The 13,521-nt window shown below is 37.2% G+C and overlaps 1 long non-coding RNA gene across 1 annotated transcript in view; it reads left to right on the top strand.

The window, feature by feature from the left end:
- LOC116444767 overlaps window positions 1-13,521 on the top strand; it is a 91,984-nt gene that overhangs the window by 31,491 nt on the left and 46,972 nt on the right. Inside the window, exon 2 of the long non-coding RNA XR_004240478.1 lies at window positions 1,642-1,750. This is a non-coding gene — a long non-coding RNA (uncharacterized LOC116444767). The remainder of the gene's footprint in view (window positions 1-1,641; window positions 1,751-13,521) is intronic.

Below are 13,521 nucleotides of genomic sequence, written 5' to 3' on the forward strand. Positions count from 1 at the left end.
AGTGAGTCCTCATTGCTTCCATCACTCCCTGTTCAAACTTCTCATGAAATTACAGCTGTGTCAACATCTGCCTATCTCAGCGCAGGTGCTTTTGCTCACAAGTACAAGTTGAACATTCCACCCCCCATGCCTTCATCAAATTACAACTAGTGCTCTGATATATCATAGCTTTACAACAGAATTTAAGCTTTAAGCATCTCCTCTTTCTTCTCCCTCAGGTTTTCAGCTCTTCACAGCACTAAAAGGGTTAATCTCACCCAGGCCTTGCAGCTGGAATTTCGCTTATCGCTGTTGCTCACATGATCTTTTTGCCGGACAGCAGGGCAGCTTCAGCTGAATCTTGGCCGCACTGGAGAGGGGGAGCCGGGCCGCTCCGGCTGCCCATAGCAGGAATGGGGGGGGGGGGGGGCGTTCCACGGCTGGAACAGGTCCATCGGCTCCAGGATGGCCGTGGCCCGGCCCGGCCTGGCCCAAGCAGGGCCTGGCCGGGCCCGCTGGCCCCCACACGGGCCCCGCAGCCACCTGTCCCAGCACCAGAAACGAGAGAGAGCTTGGGGGGGAGTTTGTCTATTCTTAAGTGTGTATCACAGAGGTGGTCACAACTTTAAGTGGCTTAAAGAATTGTCCATATTCAAACTGGCCAGCTGATAGGTTCTATCAAGTCACAGAGGAAGCTGTAAGCACCTCTTTGCAAGAACATCACTTCCAAGACTATGCTTTGCTAACCCATGATAGTGAAAAACAACCAAAAGTGCTTTCTCTATTGTTTTCTGCTACACCATTGAAATATCAGCTGCAATAAAATGCAACAGTTCTAAGAAAGGATAACACAGAATCTTGGAGGGGCTCAGTTTGGAAGGGACCTAGTCCACCCCACACTGCTCAAATCAGGGCCAACTCAAGCAGGCTTGCTCAAGATTATGTCCGGGGACATTCTGAATCTTCAAGGAAGGAAACTCCACAGCCAGTCTGGGAATGTTGCTTCAGTGTTTGACTGCCCTCACAGGAATTTTTTTTTCTCAGTTTAAGTGGTTCTTATATTTCAGTTTGTGGATTTTGCCCCTTTTTGTCCTTTCACTGGATACCACTCCTCTAATTCCACCCTTTCAGCACTTGTTAGGAGAATTAAGGAGATGTGATTTCACATGCACAATCATTTATTTACAGCATGAGTTAGAGTTGAGTATATTAACCTAGAAAATTATCTTTACCATATTTATATATCTGAGTCAAAAACTCACATGATATACATAGATAACACTGCTACGCTGAGGTGAGCAAACAGTATCGCTGTTCCCATTAACAATGAATACATAATTGACAAATTAATGGCGTGAATTTCAATCATAAACAACCAGAGAATTTGATTAGACTCCTCATATATATTACTTTCTAGTTAATGTTACCATAATTAAAGCAGTTGCATCTACTAAGCTTTAATAATTTCTCTGAGATTTATAAACATGGGTAAAAAACACTGCAGCTAGAATTTTTAATTCCATATGTAGCTGAAGTGAATCCATATCACAATACCAGGATTTGTATTATTTCACAGACATTTCAGAACTATCAACTTTCCTTGATGAAAGAACTTTAAGATTGGTATTTGGCTAACGCATGAAAATGCCATTTGTATTCTAGACATGGACTTCAACCAGAAACACAAAAAGAGCTGTCTCCAGATCCCAGCTGGGACAATCAAGAACCACTAGCAACCTGTGGAGATTTCAATTATTGAAGCAATTGACAGGTTAGTTGAATCCTAATTATTTCTGAAGCTAGAATAAATATCTGTAGCTTAAAGTGAAATAGCTACTATTTTAAAAAATAAAAAAAAAAATAGAATTCAGAAATTGTTCAGTTTTGTCCAGAAATCATTCATAATGAATAGGGTAACATCACACTGGTGACTTGTCGTTAGTGGGGTTCCACAGAGCTTCATTTTAGGCTCTTTGCTCTTCAGCATCTGCATAAATGACTTGGACTGAAAGGGATACTGAGCAAGTTCGCAGAAGACACAAAATTGGGAGGAGCTGTTAAATCCCTCAAAGTCAGAGCTTGACCAATTAGGCAACTGGACAAACACCAACCAAATGACGTTCAACAAGGAAAAGTGCCATATTCTACACCTGGGATGGGGCAACCCTGGATGTACATAGACTGGGGAACGAGAGGATGGAGAGCAGCACTGTGAAAAAGGACCTGGGCATCCTGGTCAATGGCAAGTTGAACATGAGTCAGCAGTGCCCTGGCAGCCAGGAGGGCCAACCCTGTCCTGGGGGGCATCAGGCACAGCATCGCCAGCTGGGCAAGGGAGGGGATTGTTCTGCTCTGCTCTGCACTGGGGCGGCCTCACCTTGAATATTGTGTGCAGTTTTGGGTGCCACAGTATACGAAAGACATTAAGTGTCCAAAGGAGGGCAAGGAATATTGTGAAGGGCCTTGAGGGCAAGTGGTCTGAGGAGTGCCTGATGCCATTTGGTTTGTTCAGAAGAGGAGACTGAGGAGGGAACCTCATCGCAGTCTCCAATTTCCTCGTGAAGGGAGGAGGATGGGCAGACAGTGATCTCTCCTCTATGGTGATAGTGACAGCACCAGAGTGAAAGGCCTGAAATTGTGTCAGAGAAGGTTTAAGTTAGATATTGGAAAAGATTCTTCACTCAGAGGGTGGTTGGGCACCAGAACAGGCTTCCCAGGTTCATGGCACCAAGTTTGCCAGAGTTCAAGAAGCATTTGGACAATGCTCTTGTGCACATGGATGTCATTCTTAGGGATGGTCCTGTGCTGTGACCACTTCCCTAGGGAGTCTGTTCCAGTGCCCAACCATCCTCTGGGTGAAGAACCTTTTCCTGATACCCAACCTAAACATCCCCTGACTCAGCTTCATGCTGTTTCCTTGAGTGCTGTCACTGGTCATGAGGATGTTGAAATCCACAATGAGATCTCCCCTCAGTCTCCCCTTCTCCAGGCTGAACAGACCAAGTGACCTCATCCACCCCTCATATGGCTTCCCCTCAAGGCCCTTCACCATCCTTGTGGCCTCCTTTGGATGCTCTCTAATAACTTAATGTCTTTTTAATATTGTGCTGCCCAAACTACACACTACTCAAGGTGAGGCTGCACCAGTGCAAGGTAGAGCGGGAAAGTCAGAGGCAAATAAAACTTGATTGAGTCATATACCCAAAGGAATACATTACATGTAAGACCTTGAAAATAAAAACTAGAAGTCTGACCACGACAAAAAGCACAGAAGTTTTTCTTACTTCTGAAGAATAATGCACTTCTGTATCTATCACAAACCACCTGACTGATGTACTTATTTCACTAACCGATGCTCTTGATATTGCTACTGCATTCATCCCTAAACCTCAGGTTTTTTCACCTTCCAGCTCAAAATTTTCTGCTCTCATCGAGCTAAAATAAAGAGGTAAATCCAAGAATTGCTCCCAGACAGAAGCTGCCAGGAAAAGAAATCTGGCTGGCCTTTACCTCCCCTGGGCAGCCCCTCACCTGCATCTGAAACACTGGGGCTACATGCTTTCCTTCCGATGGTAAAGAACTGTCATTCTCTTCCAGCAGCCCACTGTTGAAATTTGGATTCCTACTCAAAAAATTGAATACATCCAAAGGTTGTTCCCAGAAAAAAGATGCCAGGGCAGACTCTTGTAGGAAGGAAAGCACATAGTCCCAGTGTTTCAGGTGCAGGTGAGAGGCTTACGTGTGATTTCATAAGAAACATGCTTGCAGCTATGAAATACACAAGACTGAAGAAGCAGTTCAACTCTTACAAAGTCATGAGAGTTCCTTCAAGCCTTTTTTAGTTGGGCCACCTCTCATTAAAAGTTTGTGTCCTTTCAAAGGTTGCTGATACACGTGGGCCATGGAAGAATTGCTTACTTTCCTAAGAGCAGCAGCATGCTGAATCACCCCAGAGGACAGGAGATTCTTTGCCACTCCAGCTGAAGCGCTCCACTTATGCAAGGCAGACACAAAAATAGATGGCACAAGGAGCCTTTTCCACACCCAACAGCAGTTACTGTGACAAAAGAAAAACAGTAGTGTTAAGTAGACTAAAGTAAATGACTTTTCCTTCTGTTTTGGATAATCCCAGGCATACAAGAACAGACAAGCTCTTAAGGTGCTTCAGGTTCTACTTTAAATAACTGTGTTTTGAGTTTGTGAGTGATACAGGTCAATGCCTTAATAATATACTTGACAAATAGAAGTACAATCTCAGCAAATTCATAAGAACATAATTATAGCTGTGCCATGAGGAGAAATAGAGAAAAATATGAACGAATTCAAGCCAAGTATTCATCTTGTTTGCAATTCTCTTTTCAATTTTCCAAATCACCAGATTAAAGTACCACAAAAAGGAATTAGTGATGAGAGAAAGCTTGTTAGATCATATTGTATTTGTCCTTGGCAGTATAAAATTGCTCTCTACAGCAGGTATCTCAGTGCTTAGTTCTGAACAACCAAAAAGAAAGATGTTACTGATCTACAGTGAAAGAAAAATACTTTTATTGAAAAGAGTTGTGATTTATACTTCATCTAACATTTCCTTTGCTCAGTTTAATCCTATCTTCCACATCTTCTCCAACCTTCCAAAATATTTATGTCTTGCTTTTGACTGCCATTTATCTGAAGTAAATAGTTTTCATCTTACCATCTTACCAGATGAAAGAATTGAATAATTAAACATGTAGATTTTTTGGGGGGTGTCTTTTATTTTTTAGGCACAGACAGATCTGTAATAAGTATAATGCAAATGCAGTTTTTTTCTATTATCTTAACATTTTAACAGGGGAAAACCTATTAATTTGGAATTAATACCCACCAATATCTGTGAGAAATATAATTTCTTAAATGCATTTGACTTTTTTTGTGATCACATAACCGTGGTAATTCACAGTCATCTTCATTCAACCCTTTATTTTTCTAAGGCACTGATTACATTCAGTCAAGCCCACAGAATGTTAGCTGATCTTCCTTCAAGTTATTATTTTTTCCATTAAAAACCACTTTTTAGGCTTGCATAATACTAAGAGCAGACCACCAAGCATGCAGTTACTCAAACCTCATTGACTCTTTCATAGAGTTTAAAAGGTTAGTAACGTGAGCTGTATTTTTACAACTTGAAGTTGTTAGATTTTTTAAAGTAGCTTTTATTCTACAATTAAAATATAGATCTTGTTACGAACACAAAGTAAGGTTGGCAAATTTTTATAATGACCACATAAATCATATGCATAATCACGTTATATTTTTATAACTAGCATATAATTACTTTTTTACATAAATTTCCACTGGTTGCAAACCTTTTACTGAAATAGTACTTGAATTTTAACTATCCAATAAAACACACAGATTTTATTACTCATCCCATTTTTACCCTATAGAAGCTTGGCTCAAGGAAAAGATGTTATTTCCTCAAAGCAGAAATATTTTCCCCATGAGCACTATTTTTAAGACGGGGCAATATTAACCTGCTTTTAAAACGAACCACTAGCCTGTGACTATCCTTATGGTGAAGGGTTTTCCCTTCTCTGTCCTCAAAATGAAGGTTAGCTGCGATGAGCTTTTGGCAATGCTTGAATTACTAAGTCTCCCTCAGAAGCTGGGTGAAGCATTTTAACCCCAGTCCTCCAGAAGGATATGTCTAAATCCCTTGCAAGGATTTTGTCTCCCAACTGCATGTCCAAGTCACAGACAGTAACAGAATTTTATATTGAGTGTGTCTTTCATCTGTCCTTCATTAAAGAACTTTGTCTTGGTCTTAAACACCAATTAAGATGTTTTTTTCCTGTAATATTTTTGAGTATAAGTGGAATGAGAGACTTGTAATGGCATGCTATTGAAACTAAGAATACACAGTAGTTTGAATGCTATTTGAAAAAAAAGTCCTTCAAATTATAGAAATATCAGTAATATTGATGAATTGCCTAAATTTTATAGCCAAATAAACTAACTATAGAAGATGAATAGCAGTTCTTGAAGCATCAGTGCAGCCAACAATACTTGCAGTTATTTTTCTTACCGAGAGCTTCTGCCTCCCAATTTTCCATGCAGTTAGTCTAAAAGAAACATTTGGGAAGTAAGAGAATTCTAAGAGCTCTGTAGAACAGAGGTCATACGTTATGGGCTCAGATCCTTTGAACAGCTGAATTCTACTGGAAATAATTGTGCCAGTATATACACAAGTGTATTCTCAGTCTGGCCCACTTCTCCCGTGTCCTGGGTGTTCTACACCATAAAGTACCTTTTGTTGTACCACACAACATTGTCTGTCATTTTATGTCCATAGAACTTGGCATATGTATATTGAACTCTACTTCGTGTCTCCTGCCTATAACCAAGCTGCTTCTGACAAATCTGACCTCTGGGCAGTTTTAACTATCATCCAAATGATAGAGAAAGAAAATAAAAAGAGTCTATTACAAAAAAAGGGAACCTTTTTTCTTCCCTCTTCAAATGTGGAAACACCATTCTATGCAGCCATGACAACAATAGACATCGCTTTGCCAGCATTCTCTCATTACCTGGGAAAAGACAAAAAATATCACATCATGGACTATGGGACGCCTTTTATCCTGAGAAAGAGTAATCTAATTCAGCTGGGACTAGTTACACAGCTCCTGTTTTAGTGAAAATCTCGTATCAGTGCACTCAGCTAGGGAACCCTCGAAAACAGATACAACTGTCATCAGCAATCTGCCAATAATATGATCACTCTGACAATTTTTACTACAGTGCTCTTATATTTGGAGGCTTTACTAAAGCATCAGCTCTAGGAGTTAGATGTTTCATGAGGCTCTCACCTTTTATTTTCAAGCTAAGTTTTCAGATCTCACAATTCACAGACTAAAAATCAGAAGAGCCTAATGTGATCATTTGTACCTCTTGCATATCATTATAGGATTTCCCTTAATTTGTTTGAACTTGAAGCTAAAATTTCTGTGATAGAAATTCCATCACTGCATAATTTCAGGCACAAGTGTGAGAAGATTGAGTTCATCTGCCCAATTAAGAAATGAGAAAAATAAATATGAACATGTAATTTTGAAAAACAGAGTGTTTTTTAATCTTACTTATAATTTTTTTTTTTGGAGGTGGACATTGTTAGGTAGATTTAGTCATAATTTGTTAAAGCTGCCAAAGTTTTGGGTGAGAACAGTATGCCAGTAAAGCTCTTAAGAAACATATTCAAAAGTTAGCCCTGTGCATTAGTTCTTTTCACTAAAATATAGGTAAGAGGCATATAAAAGATAAAGATTTTTTTGAACTCTCAAACTTTTGTCACCTTTCTGCTTTTATGGATTATCCCATTGGCTGCTCCGGTATTACAAAGTGAGTATTTGATTACTAGCAAAATTATTTCTACTGACAGAAAATAGAAGAAATTTCAGACTGATGAATTTTATGTTCCTCATTCAAATCTAACAGGTTACGATAATGAAGAAATATTTTCTACACAGATATGTGGTAAAAGATTAAAAGTAACTGACAAATATTCACTAAGTGAAGATTTTGTAAACAATTTTTGCAGCTTACATTACAGGTTAAAGGAACCTGTAATGTTAAAAGGATGTTAAAAGGGAAGCAAAACTTGAAAGTAATTAAATTCTTGATTTGAGTTTATGTAAAGTCAGGAAAACATAATTGAAGCATTTGGGTTTTTCTCCATATTTGTTCAATGTCACGACTATGCCAGAGCCTTACTTAACAATTCCCAAACTGATCCAAGGATCTAGAATACTGAACACTTTCTTGATAACTTTTGATTTCTTCTTATATAGGTTCCAATCTCTTCTTTGGTCTGGACTATTTTATATAAGGCTAGAAGTGTTCTTAGACTTGCAACCCATGGAGCTTCCTGACTAACTGCATAGTTCCCTATGACGGCAGCAGATTAGATTCTATAATGGCTTTTTTTCTCCAACAATCTGATCTTATTAGTGCAGACAGGAGTATTGGGATAATGAAGGTCCTATTATTTTCAATGGTTACTGAAGAAGAAATTGTTTTTCCAGTTTGCAATTAACTGTGAACATATTTTGGTATGAATTACCCCTTCCTGCATAATTAGTCATACAATTGTAGCAGGTTTTCCTTATACAATAATTTTCACTGCAGACTCTGACAATCCTTTAAAGTACAAATGAAATCTTAGTGCACTGAAAATCCTTCTGATATTTTACACAATACAAAGAATCTTTCCCTCTGTTTCTGAACATCTTCTCAATAGACTATCCTGAAATTAAGAGTAATGCTACATAGGTACATGAAAATGCTATTCAAACAGAAGGCAACAGCTGTTTTGCCAGATTACAACAAAGGTAGGATTTCAGCTTGCATAAATACGGCAGGGCAAAAAAGTAACTCACTTATTTCTGACACTGTTATGTTCCCACACTTAAATTAAGAAGAAATCACAAGAGAAATACACATACATATACATATACATATACATATACATATACATATAGTATCTCTGTTGATTTTCTAACTACTCAAAAAATTGCTTTTCATAATGCTAGACTTTACTATATCAGCTCCTTCAACTCTATGATCATTAAAAATATATAATTCAATATTTCCCAGCACACTACACTCCCTTCTTTGACACATAACCTTTTGTAAAAACAGGAGGACAAAAATTTGAAGATAATAAGGTGATGAGTCAGGTGTTTATCTGCTGGAGAGAACAGGATGCAATTCTTCACATACACTGGAACTTCTAATATCTAAAACCTTCAGAAACTGCTGTTACAGATAAGAAAATGTGAGTAATTTAAGCAAGTAATCCATTTCAATTAACAAGAACTTTAATTAATATTTAATAAAGTCCACACACTTGATGACTTAACTAGATCTAACGCATCTTTTCTGTAACAATTAGTTTACCATGACAGTGATTAGAGTACCAGCATCTCTCTTATTCTAGCTGTATTATTGTAAGGCATTTGTGAAAGTCATGCTCTTCAAATGTATAATATAAGGGCACATAATTTAATTAAAAGTCAAATTTAGGCTGAGAGAATAAATTAACACACAAGCCAAGCAAACTGTGCAATAACTGCAAATGTCATGTAAATATTAAGAATTATTGATCTTGGCTTTCCTTGCTAAGTATTTTCTATGTATGATGTTTCACTAGAAGATATTACAAGAATTACGCCTTCCTAAAAGCGCATATAACTGCTGACTTTGTTTTCATGTTGTCACTCCAGTTTTCCTATGATGAAAAAATAGTATTCTTCAGATCAAGAGGAATACTGAATGAAAAGAACTTTATGCTACAAGCTAGTTTATAGGCTTTTGGATCCCTGGAACTATGCCTAGTTTGTTAAGAAGGAGAGAGAGAACAGCATTTTCTGTAATTTTCTCTGTAGGGTTCTGTTATATACACACATAATATATTGTTCCATGTTTCTTGCTTTTTTCTTTTCCTCCACTCCTGGAATTTGATCAAAATTTATATAAAAGAAGTCCTCTATAACCATATGAATGTGAGATAAATGCAAGAATACCTGAAGTATTTCATACAACATTGTTTTCTTTATTCCATAAAATCACAGAGCTCTATTACTGGTCAACAGTCTCAAGTAAAACAGCTGCTTCTTTTTACTTTTAAAAGAATGTTTGAAGGAAAAAGAGTGTTTGAAGCAAGCACCTTTCATCTTGAACCATGGGTTGCCAGGAAAACGAAACTTGCAACAGTCTCCTTGAGTCGCTTAATGCAGGTTCACTTAAGTAAAAGTGAATCCTCCTGATATGCCTTTCAGCGTTATGAGCTTTAATGATGCCTAGCACAGCAGTGTAATTAACAGTACCATTGATATATCACAATCCTGTGCTTTCCAGTGGCAGAAACAGAAGGCTAATGCCAGATTGCTTATTAAAGGTACACCCGGCTGCAAAAGTGTACCAGATGAAACAATCCCCCAGTAGCCATGTAATGAGGTACAGACATCTGTAAGATTATCTCAGAACTCTGAATGTGAAGATTAAAATCTGGTGATGCTGCAGATGTTTTTATCATCTTTCCCACAGCCGTTGTCACTGAAAATAGATCAGCCCTCCAATGAGGCTGGAATGCAAATGGCTCAAACCTTGTTTTTCCTTAAATGCCTTAGTGCATTGCTATCCCTAAATTACTCAAAGTAGTTCAGACTAAGATAACAAAATAAAAAGTTTTATGAAACATTTCAGAAATATTTTTAGGCCTGAAAAATCTGCTAGAAGTGAGCATTTTTTGGCTGTTTTCCTTTGTGGCAGTACCCAACCTTAATGTATTGGCAGAAGAAGAGAAGAATCTATTTGAAAAATAATCTCACATTGTATCAGTTGTGGTAGAATAACTTACGCCCTCTTTCAGACCTCTTTGTATTGGCACTGTGATGTAAAGTAGTCCCAGTGCAAGCATGGGACAGGGGTATAAAAATGTTACCCAAGCAGGTAGGAAAGTTTTACAGGAATGTATAGAAAACCAAACAGTATTTGACAAAAAAAACATTAAGTTCCTGGATTCCTGAAGTTCCTGATTCTGTGCTCTCACTTTCTTCTCACACAGGTGATGTAGTTTTCAGCTAAATGAAGTGTTGACACTTTAATACTGTAATGAAACATAAGCAACAAGGTCTTTTTTAAGGAAACAACTGGTCTCTTTCCTGCTTTTTGTCCTGTAAAAAGACAAAAATTGTACCATTGTTTTGCAGTCCAGCCCCTTCACATCATTTCCTCCTGATTGCATAGGCCCACACACATCAGCTGAAAGTAATGAAACAGCTTCATTTAGTTAAAAGCAAGAAAATGCTTGTGATTGCCTTAAGCTATTCCTTTGTTGAGGCATGAGCAAAGAGACCCCTTCAATTGCCAGTGCCGGGAGCAATTTGAACAATCACATCAAAAATTTATGGACTTTCACTTTGCAACCTGTTGAGTATCCCAGTCCAGGTACTACTTTGGCTGATTCAGGACTTAATTCCTGAGAGGGTTAAAATGTGTAAATCTATTTTACATTTACTTAATTCAGGGAGTTGTTGGAGTTGAAGTGAGGTGAGCTGGTGAATTTAACCTCTTCCTAGCAGCATCTCATGCCCACCTGAGGCAGACTTGGTTGACATTCCTGGAGTTTCATTTTTTCTATTTTTCTTTTCTTTTCTATTACTCTTTAATTGATTATTTTAGTCAGGCTGAACTCTATGTGATGTTATTAACATAAAATGAAAACCAGATATAAGTAAAGGGGACAAACAGCTGATTCAAAAAATAATCCCAAAGATAGCAGAAAGACTACAAGATGGTTATCTAAACTTCTTTACTAGGAATATATGTTTTCACAATGACAAAAATATTTTGTAAATATTTATAAAAGAAAACCTTTTCATGACAATCTCTACAAAAGGACTCAAAAAAAAAATGCAAGCTTTATCGTCTCAAATATCAAAATTTAGAAGAACCAATTGTAACAACTCCCCAGCCTAGTAGCATACTCTTTTAAATAACTAAGAAAGAAAGATATGGTCCTTCATAAAAATAGCTGCTTTTTTTTAAAGGGCGGAGGGGAGAGAACAGCAATTGGTTAGCTTCTACAAAATAGTAAAATCGTTACCTAACTCTGATATTCTGCCCTTAGTTTTATTATTTTTGCATTGCGCCCATATCCCATATTATCTTCTAATCTGTATTCAGAATCTTTTGATTATTTTGACGGCATTTTCTCCGCCAATGCAAACTTCAGTTTGCAGAACAAAAATATAAAAAAATATTCAAAGCTGTATTGTATCAATTTTTCAATCTTTTCAAAGGAGTGTTTCTTCATAAAAAATATTAAAAAAAAAGTTCATATATTACAAGTTTTGCACATAGAGTGAAATAAATAAAAAAACACACACAAAGAAAAAATTCAAGACAAGCTTGCTGTTGTTCATTTTTGCCCTGGATGTTACTTGTAATTTTTTAATGTTCCGAGACTTGATCAAATCTCAGCATTTTTTAGAGCTGAGGAATTCATAGGATTGGAAATTTCTTTATTCCTCAACAAAAGAGCAATAATTCAAATGTAACTCAAAGTAAAATCCTCCAACTTTATTTAACAAAACCTACTTTTTTGAAATGAAACATTCTAAAAGTGCTATATTGATTTTCTGAGACAGACATTTTCTGAGAGTAAACATGCTGAAGTATTTTTGTCTAAATCTACAATTTTATTCTATCTTTTGCAGGAGTTTCCCTCTCAAGAGGGAAAAATAGGCAGTAAAACCGAAAAACATGTTGGCAAAGGCGTAGAATCACATATGGCTACAGACTGCAACATTCACCATGGAGTTATATTTTGGTGTCAGAGGAACAGAAAATGATCAGAGAGACTACCCCAAATTTCAGTGCTGCAAGATTCTTGCTTCTGTAATGACCACAATGGAATACATTTCATATATCATTGGGACTAGATCAGGTCTAACTACATCACTACGACACATTTACTTACACCTCATGGTCTGCATATCGTCCTTGGTTTATTCAGATCTAACTAGAGTCTGTTTTCCATAGCAAACAAAAAAGAACCTCCAGAGAAAGGAAGTTATTTAAGATTTATAAACATGGTCCTTCCACTGTGTTCAAACTCAGCTGCACTGAAACCAAACTTTGATTTCAGGTATTTTTATTCAAAGCAATTAAAGCCCTACTGCACTTCTGAGAACAAACATGTGCATATCAAAATACTTAAAACTGAAAAGAAAACTTTTCTCGTCACAAGAGCAGGCACTTTTAAATTGCTTTGCCATTTAATGCTACCTCAGTTGCACACAGAAATTAAGAAATCTGCTTTCAGATGTCCTTGTTATTCTTCATAACAATCCCAAAGAAGTCTCAATGAAACTAGAGTTAAAGCATGTTAAGTGCTTTACAGGAAATCTGTTCCCAAACACACAGTCCAATTAAGTGCCAAATGATGTCTTCAGGTCATGTAAACCATACAAGGCCATGGAGATTTTTGCAGTTGAAATTTAATGGGAAAAAAACTATTCATTATTTGGTAAATCATAAGTATAGATTTTTTTTCCTAATTGAATTCTTTTCATTTTGAAGCTTATGCTATGCAAACAGGTTGAATTACCAATGAAAAAAAAAAATCTCTGTAAGCCAGGAATTGTTGAGGGGCATGAAGGATGAACAGATTTTTATTGTGGGATTAAACAGATGGAAATATGTAAAGTTGTTCCAAAACAAGCTGTGGTCTAGATTCAGAATGCCTTTTCCTGAGACTTCAGTTTGTGTCTCCACTAGCTACTGATTTGATAAATTTCCTTAACACAGCTGGATTTACATACTAATACAGTAAGGGTAGTACTGTGCCTCTAGTTTTTTAATTCACCAGGGAGCCTTAAATATTTGCTGCCCACAGGACCAGTATTGAATTAGATAGAGAACGCAGCAGAATTTCTGCTTAAATGTTGAGTGATCATCAAACAAATATTAGGCACAATAAAAGTTAATTTCTAAAATGCTTAAACC

The sequence above is a fragment of the Corvus moneduloides genome, chromosome 5 (genome assembly GCF_009650955.1).
Source record: "Corvus moneduloides isolate bCorMon1 chromosome 5, bCorMon1.pri, whole genome shotgun sequence".
NCBI lineage: Eukaryota > Metazoa > Chordata > Aves > Passeriformes > Corvidae > Corvus > Corvus moneduloides.